General features: G+C 41.9%; 1 protein-coding gene across 1 annotated transcript in view; it reads left to right on the top strand.

The window, feature by feature from the left end:
- Positions 1 to 7500, top strand: part of tcerg1a (transcription elongation regulator 1a (CA150)) — a 39711-nt gene that overhangs the window by 2277 nt on the left and 29934 nt on the right. The window lies entirely within an intron of this gene.

Genomic DNA, 7500 nt, shown 5'->3' with positions numbered 1-7500 from the left:
AAACCAGACGAAATCATGGAGAAAGGTGAACACACACACACACATACACACACACACACAAGAAACAATCTGGGAGAAGCCAGACGCACTCAAGGAGAAAGGTGAACACACACACACACACACACACACACCAGTGCTTGACACTAACTTTTTCGCTTACCAGCCATTTTGGCTAGTGGTTTTCCTGACTCACTAGCCATTGGGCCTTTTCACTAGCCATAATTTTCTTAACCATCATAGCAGCTTTAAAGAATTATATAATAGGCTGTAATAATGTGATGTAGGCTAACATAACATAACATAACATAACATAACATAATATAATATAATATAATATAATATAATATAGGGCTTAATAATTAGCCTATAATTGTTAGGCCTATTAACTGGTCCGTGCATGCATGCTATGGAAAGAACAGATTTACTGATCTGAGGAATGGCATAGGCTATATTGACCATGCAGAAACACCAAGCACAGTGTTGTGGAAGGGCACAAATGTAAGCTACACGAGAGCAAAATATTTGCGCCTTTGATCTGAAAGGCACTTTCTTCAAGTTAGCCTCTCCTCGGTCATGGATGTGGAATAACACCTCTTCTGGAATATTTTCTTATAGTGTCCACTAAAAAGCGCACACAGATGCGGTAACTAGGCCTACAGAAGGGGCTACGACTTCCTTTCATTTCGTTTAATATTGAGTTGTTTAAATAAACGGACGCAAGGCGAAACGGGCAAGGGACGTGCTTAATGCAGTCTGGAAGGCTGCAGTAGGCTACTGCTCATTGTTTAAGCCCGGTTTGACAGTCGGGAACAACAGCACAAGAAACATGTTGGAATATTAAGGTATGAAGACATACAGGCAAATCAGAAAATAATTTAAACCGAACATTATTAATGCTGCATGTGTCCTTGTCTTATCACTGCGCTTATAGTCTCGAGACTTTCACAAGACAGGCTGGCGTGTTTTCCTCTCGCCTTGGTCATTTTAATGTACACTACTACTAAGTATTGAACTAATGACAGATCGCAAAACACGTCAGTTGAGATGAACTTCGCTACTTTATTTTCACGACAAGGTTTTCAGTGACATTTCCAAACGCAGGCTGATATGCCGGTAGCTCGTTGCCACTCCTCTTCGCAAGACTAGTCGCTTTATCAGATTCTTGGCATGCGTGACACACAGGTGACACGTGACACAGGTGCTTCATGGGTGTTGTAGGCTCGCGAAAGCGCATTGTATTGCTTTTGTAGCAAAGACGGTCCGAGGAAAAAAACTACAAAATGCGGTGCCTCATCATTCAGAATAGTAACGGACCCGCCAGAATGGCTAGTGAACCTTCGGTATCTACTAGCCAACGCCGATATTCACCCGCATTTGGCTACCTGGCGTCGTATCAGGTCTTTTCGTCGAATTAATTGGTGAGAGGGGACCATTCGAACAAAACGTTGGACCATTAGTATAAGGCTGGGGATCTTTAGTCGAGGATGGTCCGTCTACCGCAAAAGCCAACGAAAGGTCCTTAAAATTGAACTAAAGATCCTTAGGTTTCAACTAAAGGTCCCTTCAGTCTGCCTATATTAGAAATGTAAATCAGCTTTTTTAATGCTCATTTTAACGGGTTTTCTTCAGCCTGCCTATATTAGAAATGTAAATCAGCTTTTTTAATGCTCATTTTAAGGGTTTTGTTTATTTAAATATGTAAATCAGCTGTTAAGTTTTGTTTTTTGTTGATTTAAACATGTAAATCTATAAATAAAATGTACTTACTCATTTTAACTGGTAGGGCTATGTTGTTGTTTTTTTAACGTTTCCGTCGTTACATTTTTTGACAATTTACGTTTACGCCCTTACATTTTTTGACAAAATATCTAGACAATATTTGAGAAGCTTTTTTTTTCACGTCGTTACATTTTTTGACAATTTACGTTTACGCCCTTACATTTTTTGACAATTATCTAGACAATATTTGAGAAGCTTTTTTTTTTCACTTTTACGCCGTTACTTTACTCCCATCTGCGGGCAGAGAGGCGGGACCAAGCACAGCCTGCTCGCTTTGAATCAAAGCAGGGCGGTTTAATGTGTCAAGAAGTAGGCTATTGACCCTTGTGCTCGCTTTGAATCAGAGCAGCGCGCGTCTAGGCTGTAGACTATAGTGCATCTAGAAGTAGGCTATTGACCATTGAGCACATTGTCATGCAGCGAGTTTTCTGACTTTCCGTTAACTTTTTAGATGCGAAGCACCAGCAACAAGAGAAAGCTGTCTCCCGACACTTTGATGTTTCTGATTCTGAATGACAACAAATAGTTCGCGCATGAGCCAGAAAACAATATAGGTCCTAACAGTGTTGAAAACATTACAGAACCCATGCACCTGTGTTAAGCCCATGGCTACAGTAGAGAGAGAGAGAGAGAGAGAGAGAGAGAGAGAGAGAGAGAGAGAGAGAGAGAGAGAGAGAGAGAGAGAGAGAGAGAGAGAGAGAGAGAGAGAGAAGTTAAATCGCTACGTTAACACTGCACAGGAGCGCGTTCTCTCTCCGCCGCGTAAAGGTCTTTGCATGAACAAATGCAATGGTAATTGAATAATAGTTTGCCAGTATTGCAGGGTGTATTAAACCCAGTGTACGTTGGGGTGCAAGGGAGAGCAAGGAAGAGAGCAGCATCTGTGATTAACCGCTTCGAAATGTGTGCGTAAAACCTGCTGTTAACAGTGGGTTTTGTGAAGTTTGAAGTGTACCGCATTAAAAAAAAAGCTTTGTTTGATGTCGTGTTTGTATTTTACTTTGACGTTGCCTATAGTCCTCAGTTTATGGGTATTTTCAGTTGACCCCCTACACGTTTTCTTTCTGTCATGTAGGGTATTGTAAATAATTCGACCGTATTTTTCATCATTTTGATTTCGGACTTAATTTAGCCCTTCAATCACCCCTCTCCAATTGCAAACTTTACCCTGATAGAAGAGCATTCGCTACCCTGCACACTCGTTAAGCACTTATTGTCTGACTGATTTTGGCTGCTGCGAATAAGGTAGGTCTATCTTATAAAAAAAGGGTCTGTCGTCGTTTTGGCTGAAGGTTGACACCACGAACCAGATGACAATTGCAGTCTTGCCGCGGGTCTTGAACAGTGCTCTCTCTTTCCGATTCAGATTGCTTCTTCTGAGAAGGCAACTGGCTACCGCAGGAGAGGGGAAAGGTGGCAATATTATCCACAAGCTTGTTGGATAAATTGTGTTTAGCCTATCACAGATGAGGTTCTGGAATATTTTGTAGTGCATGGAACATTGACAAGGAAAGGTAGCTATTATATCCTCGTGAATAGGTCTTCGACTTTTCAAAATGCATCCTCTCAACATTCAACATGTAAATGGGTTATTCTGTAGTCCAACGCTATCCTGGCAGGAGAATCATTCGTTACAAATACTGCATACACACTCAGCAATTGTGTCTGTTGGTTTTTGCCCTCCAGGTCTTCATAAAAGCATCTACCACCGCTGTGATAATTTGACTACACACCGCTGAACAGTTAACAGTTTTTTAGGCTACTGTATTGACAATTGCAGTCATGCCGCTTGTCTTGAACTGTCTCTTCCCGTTCCATATCGTGACAGCCAGATGAGAAGCGCAAAGGTGGGGGCTATCCGCGATCGCGGAGGAAAGGTGTCAATATCCATAGCCTAACCCTTGAACTGTGGAGCAATTGCATATTGTTTAGGTTCTTGAATACTTGGAATTAGCATGGAATTAATTTTCCATTAATAAGGAAACGTGTAAGATTTATCCTCAATCCTACCCGATAATGTTTTGTCATAGGCCTAATGTTAATGCCCTCCCCAACACACATCCACAGTACAATATTGCGACACGCTTGGCACAATGATAGGCCTACTAAATGAGTTCAATGTTCTTGCAACACTTTTCCCAAGAAAAGTCGGTTTTCATTTCGAGATTCCAGAGCAAATCAGTTGGTACTGCGCTGCTCGCTTGCTGGACAATAAACGTTGAACTGAACCGTGTTGTGTGCGTGTGTGGCTATGTGTGTAGGCTACCATCGCATGTCCATGATCGTCCGTGCTCTTATCATGCAAATGACATGTCATGCAGGCAAGGCGTCCGTTTGATTTCAAAAGTGCTGGCCCGGACAATTACCATAAACCCGAGTAAGGTTTGAAAAGTGCTGGGTACAAGGCTACTTCCGATTTGAGGTTTCATGATAAATAGCCTAATACGCATTGGTGTATTGACGCATAATGTGGCCATATTAAAAATTAAAAGCCATCTGCGCTGTCTTGTTTATTTCTGATATCCTGCGCTGAAGTCATCTTTATCATACATATTATTAATGCAACGGTAACTGAGTGGTTAACCCATCATAACTACATGTAGCCTTGCATAATGGTGCACGTCAATTTGTTGTCATAACTTCGCTCTGTCCCTTTTGATTTCCTCAAGCAATTCATCCCTTTTGTCATTGTCCCTGTTGCAGAGACTGTTTCCTGCAGTGTTTCTCAACCTTTTTTTTTAGGCAAGACACCCTTTCAATTAATGAAAAATTAAGGCACCCCAAACCAACAAGCCGTAACATGGCATCGCATCCGATAACACACAAGCTTAGAAAAGTAACACATTTGGAGACGTCACACGACCTAGGTTCGAAGTTGCAGCTGACTGGGGCTACCTATATTTACTTTAGGCTATTGTGCGTAGATAGCAGATGAAATATTCCACTGACCAGCATTAACTTATCAATTTAGTCAAATATCTATTATATCATTCTACATAATTTATTTATCAGCCGTTTCCAGGGCACCCCTGAAGGATTAAAGTATTCGCTAATGGGCATGAAGTCTTGTCATGCAAATGACCTGCCGTGTTCAGGGGAAGTCATCCACCCAAAGGCAACCCTTTCAACAAAGCCACGCAGAGTGGACAGTTGAATGCTGCTTGAAATAAGTCCATAATGAATAAAATATTACGCGCAACGTCTACAAGAGAAGTAATGGTTATTATTACCGTTGCGCGTAAAGATGAGGAAGAGATGGATGGATGCTGTCCTATGGAAGGGGCCGTCAAACAGTCTACACGACATCTTCATTAAAGTCGTTAAAAAAGTACTTGTCAACAAAATCATGCCCCCGGAAAAATAAATAAAGTGCTTGCATTGACACGCTGTTGTTTTAATTTCGCATTTCTTTCATGTCCACTTAGTATGCTTTATCCAATTAGCCATGGATGCAGGATCATTCACTGGACTGGACACTATTGTAAGAGGTGAAATAGACCACGATTCAGGAACGACAGACAACAGGAGTAAAGGTTATGGTAGTTTTATTTTTACAATTTCATAAAATACAATTAGGAGGGAAAAACCCCACAATATCCATGCAGCCAGCAGCGTCTGTAAACTGCTATCGTCTTTGAATAAATGAATCACAATCTGGAGACACTCGGACGATAGTAGCCTACAAAAGTTAAGTTAAGTTACACACTCAGTCACTGCTGCCGGACGTTGGCTCGTCGATTACTTAATTCAACTATAACACGCGCAATAGCCTACCCAAATGCAACTTACCTACAGTTCCCAAAGCGGCCGGCCGCACGCAATGGAGACCTACTGCCTACGTCCCGGCACGACAGCTTGTAGACAGTTCAGCAGCCCCTGCCCCACCCCAGCGCTTAGCGCACAAGTCTACACTATTGTCCAAGTGTTGTTATTTCAAGAAAGCAAACTGTCACTGTCCGCCGGCCGCTGTCGTGACATCTTTCATTAACACTAGTATTGTTTTAACAAGTGAGGAGTCCGTTGATAGTTTCCTTAAGGGTGAAGTAGCCTGCTCTTTAGGCTAGCGTTGCCTCCTCCAGCCAACCATTCGGCGCACAGTGTTCAGACTGTAGCAGGATGATAGGCTAATGATGATGGTCAGGGCGCACATCAGTGCTTGGGTTGTCTATACTTTTATCTGGAATACTGTCGCCGATCAGATAGAAATGACCCTGTTATGAACCCGAGTTTAGTAGATATCGCGCAGTGAACGAGGCAGCCTGCAAACAGTTTGAAGCGCAATGTGGCTGTAACACGTTAGAAAGTAGCCAAACTCTGTTACTTGTTATGAGCGTAATGGTGGGGTGGCGTCCGGCCAATGTCATATCCTAAGCGTATCGCTCGGTGCGTAATTCCAAGAGCAGTATAATGAAAAGGAAGAAAAGGAAGATGATGGGCTAGACCCGAAATGTTTGTCCCCTGTCTGTCGGTTTTATTTACTTTTTTCGGCTTTGTTTACAGTTACAGTAGTTTTTGATTCTGCATTCAGCTCCAGTGTGCGACTCCTTTCTTTCTTTTTAAATTATGAGCGTTCCACGAACTATCTTTCTTTGTGCACGCTATAAAATGGCAATAAACCTGTTACTATAAACTACTGGTTAACTTTGTATGCTTTCTAATGTTGGTAAAGGCGGGATAAGCGGGATAATGTATTGTCCACACGTGACTACGGAAAATATATTTCCTTCCAAGCGGAATAACAGCACTCCGCCTTCGGCATCGGGGGTGTTATTCGCCCATAGGAAAATATTTTCTTATAGTCACGTGTGGACAATAAATTATCTCTTACCTTTACATTACTGTTGTAGGCCTACATTTTAAAACATTTCGTTGATATTGTGCGGTGCAACCGACTGTAGTTTTAAGTTATGAGATGGGCGCCAGTAAGGCAGCAATAAGATTGCCGTTACCTTTCCAAAATGAATACAAATCAGTGATCAACACATTAGAAATAACTCAGATCATCACAACGAATATCTTTTCTTATTTTTAGTAGTGCATTTTTGCAAAATCCTTGTTTGCAGACTTGTGCGCTTGGTCTCAATTTGGAACAGCTCACATCAATGTCTGGCTTTAGCGATTCTTGCGAATGGTGATCTTCTCGGCACACTTCATGGTTCCCTCTCTCTTGCTCTCTCGGCTTGCTTCCTGACAGTCTCACCCGCCATTTGAAATTAACCCCATTTTATAGGCTGCACATGTAGTGCACAGGGGGTAACGCTGCTATCTCACTCCGGAGGAGGCAGAGGCAGTCCGTTACGATATAGTATATTTATAAAATAGGCTATAAAATAGGCCTAATGATAAAAAAGCAGCCTGAACTAAAATAAAAAAAAATAATAAAAAAAATAGAGACGCACGCACACACTTTCTACATGGTTCGATTTTTGTTTTCATTGCATTGTGGTGGTAGGCACACAAGTTTGATAAAATATAAAAAATAATAGGCTAATAAAATAGGCAGACTACACTAAACGTCTGCCCAGTTACACGAAAGGTCTGCATGGGTTGAACGTAACGTCCTTAGGTCTTCTACGAAAGATCCGCAGGTACTGCACGAAACGCCCCATGCCTTCTACGAATGGTCCAACGTTTTGTTCGAATGGTCCCCTCTCAGCAATTCATTAGACGAATCGTCTCGAATTCCCTGGCGTGTGTTAGTGTTAAGCCCTGACACACACA

Source organism: Engraulis encrasicolus, chromosome 22 (assembly GCF_034702125.1).
Source record: "Engraulis encrasicolus isolate BLACKSEA-1 chromosome 22, IST_EnEncr_1.0, whole genome shotgun sequence".
Taxonomy (NCBI): domain Eukaryota; kingdom Metazoa; phylum Chordata; class Actinopteri; order Clupeiformes; family Engraulidae; genus Engraulis; species Engraulis encrasicolus.
This window is presented reverse-complemented; position numbering and strand designations above follow the sequence as displayed.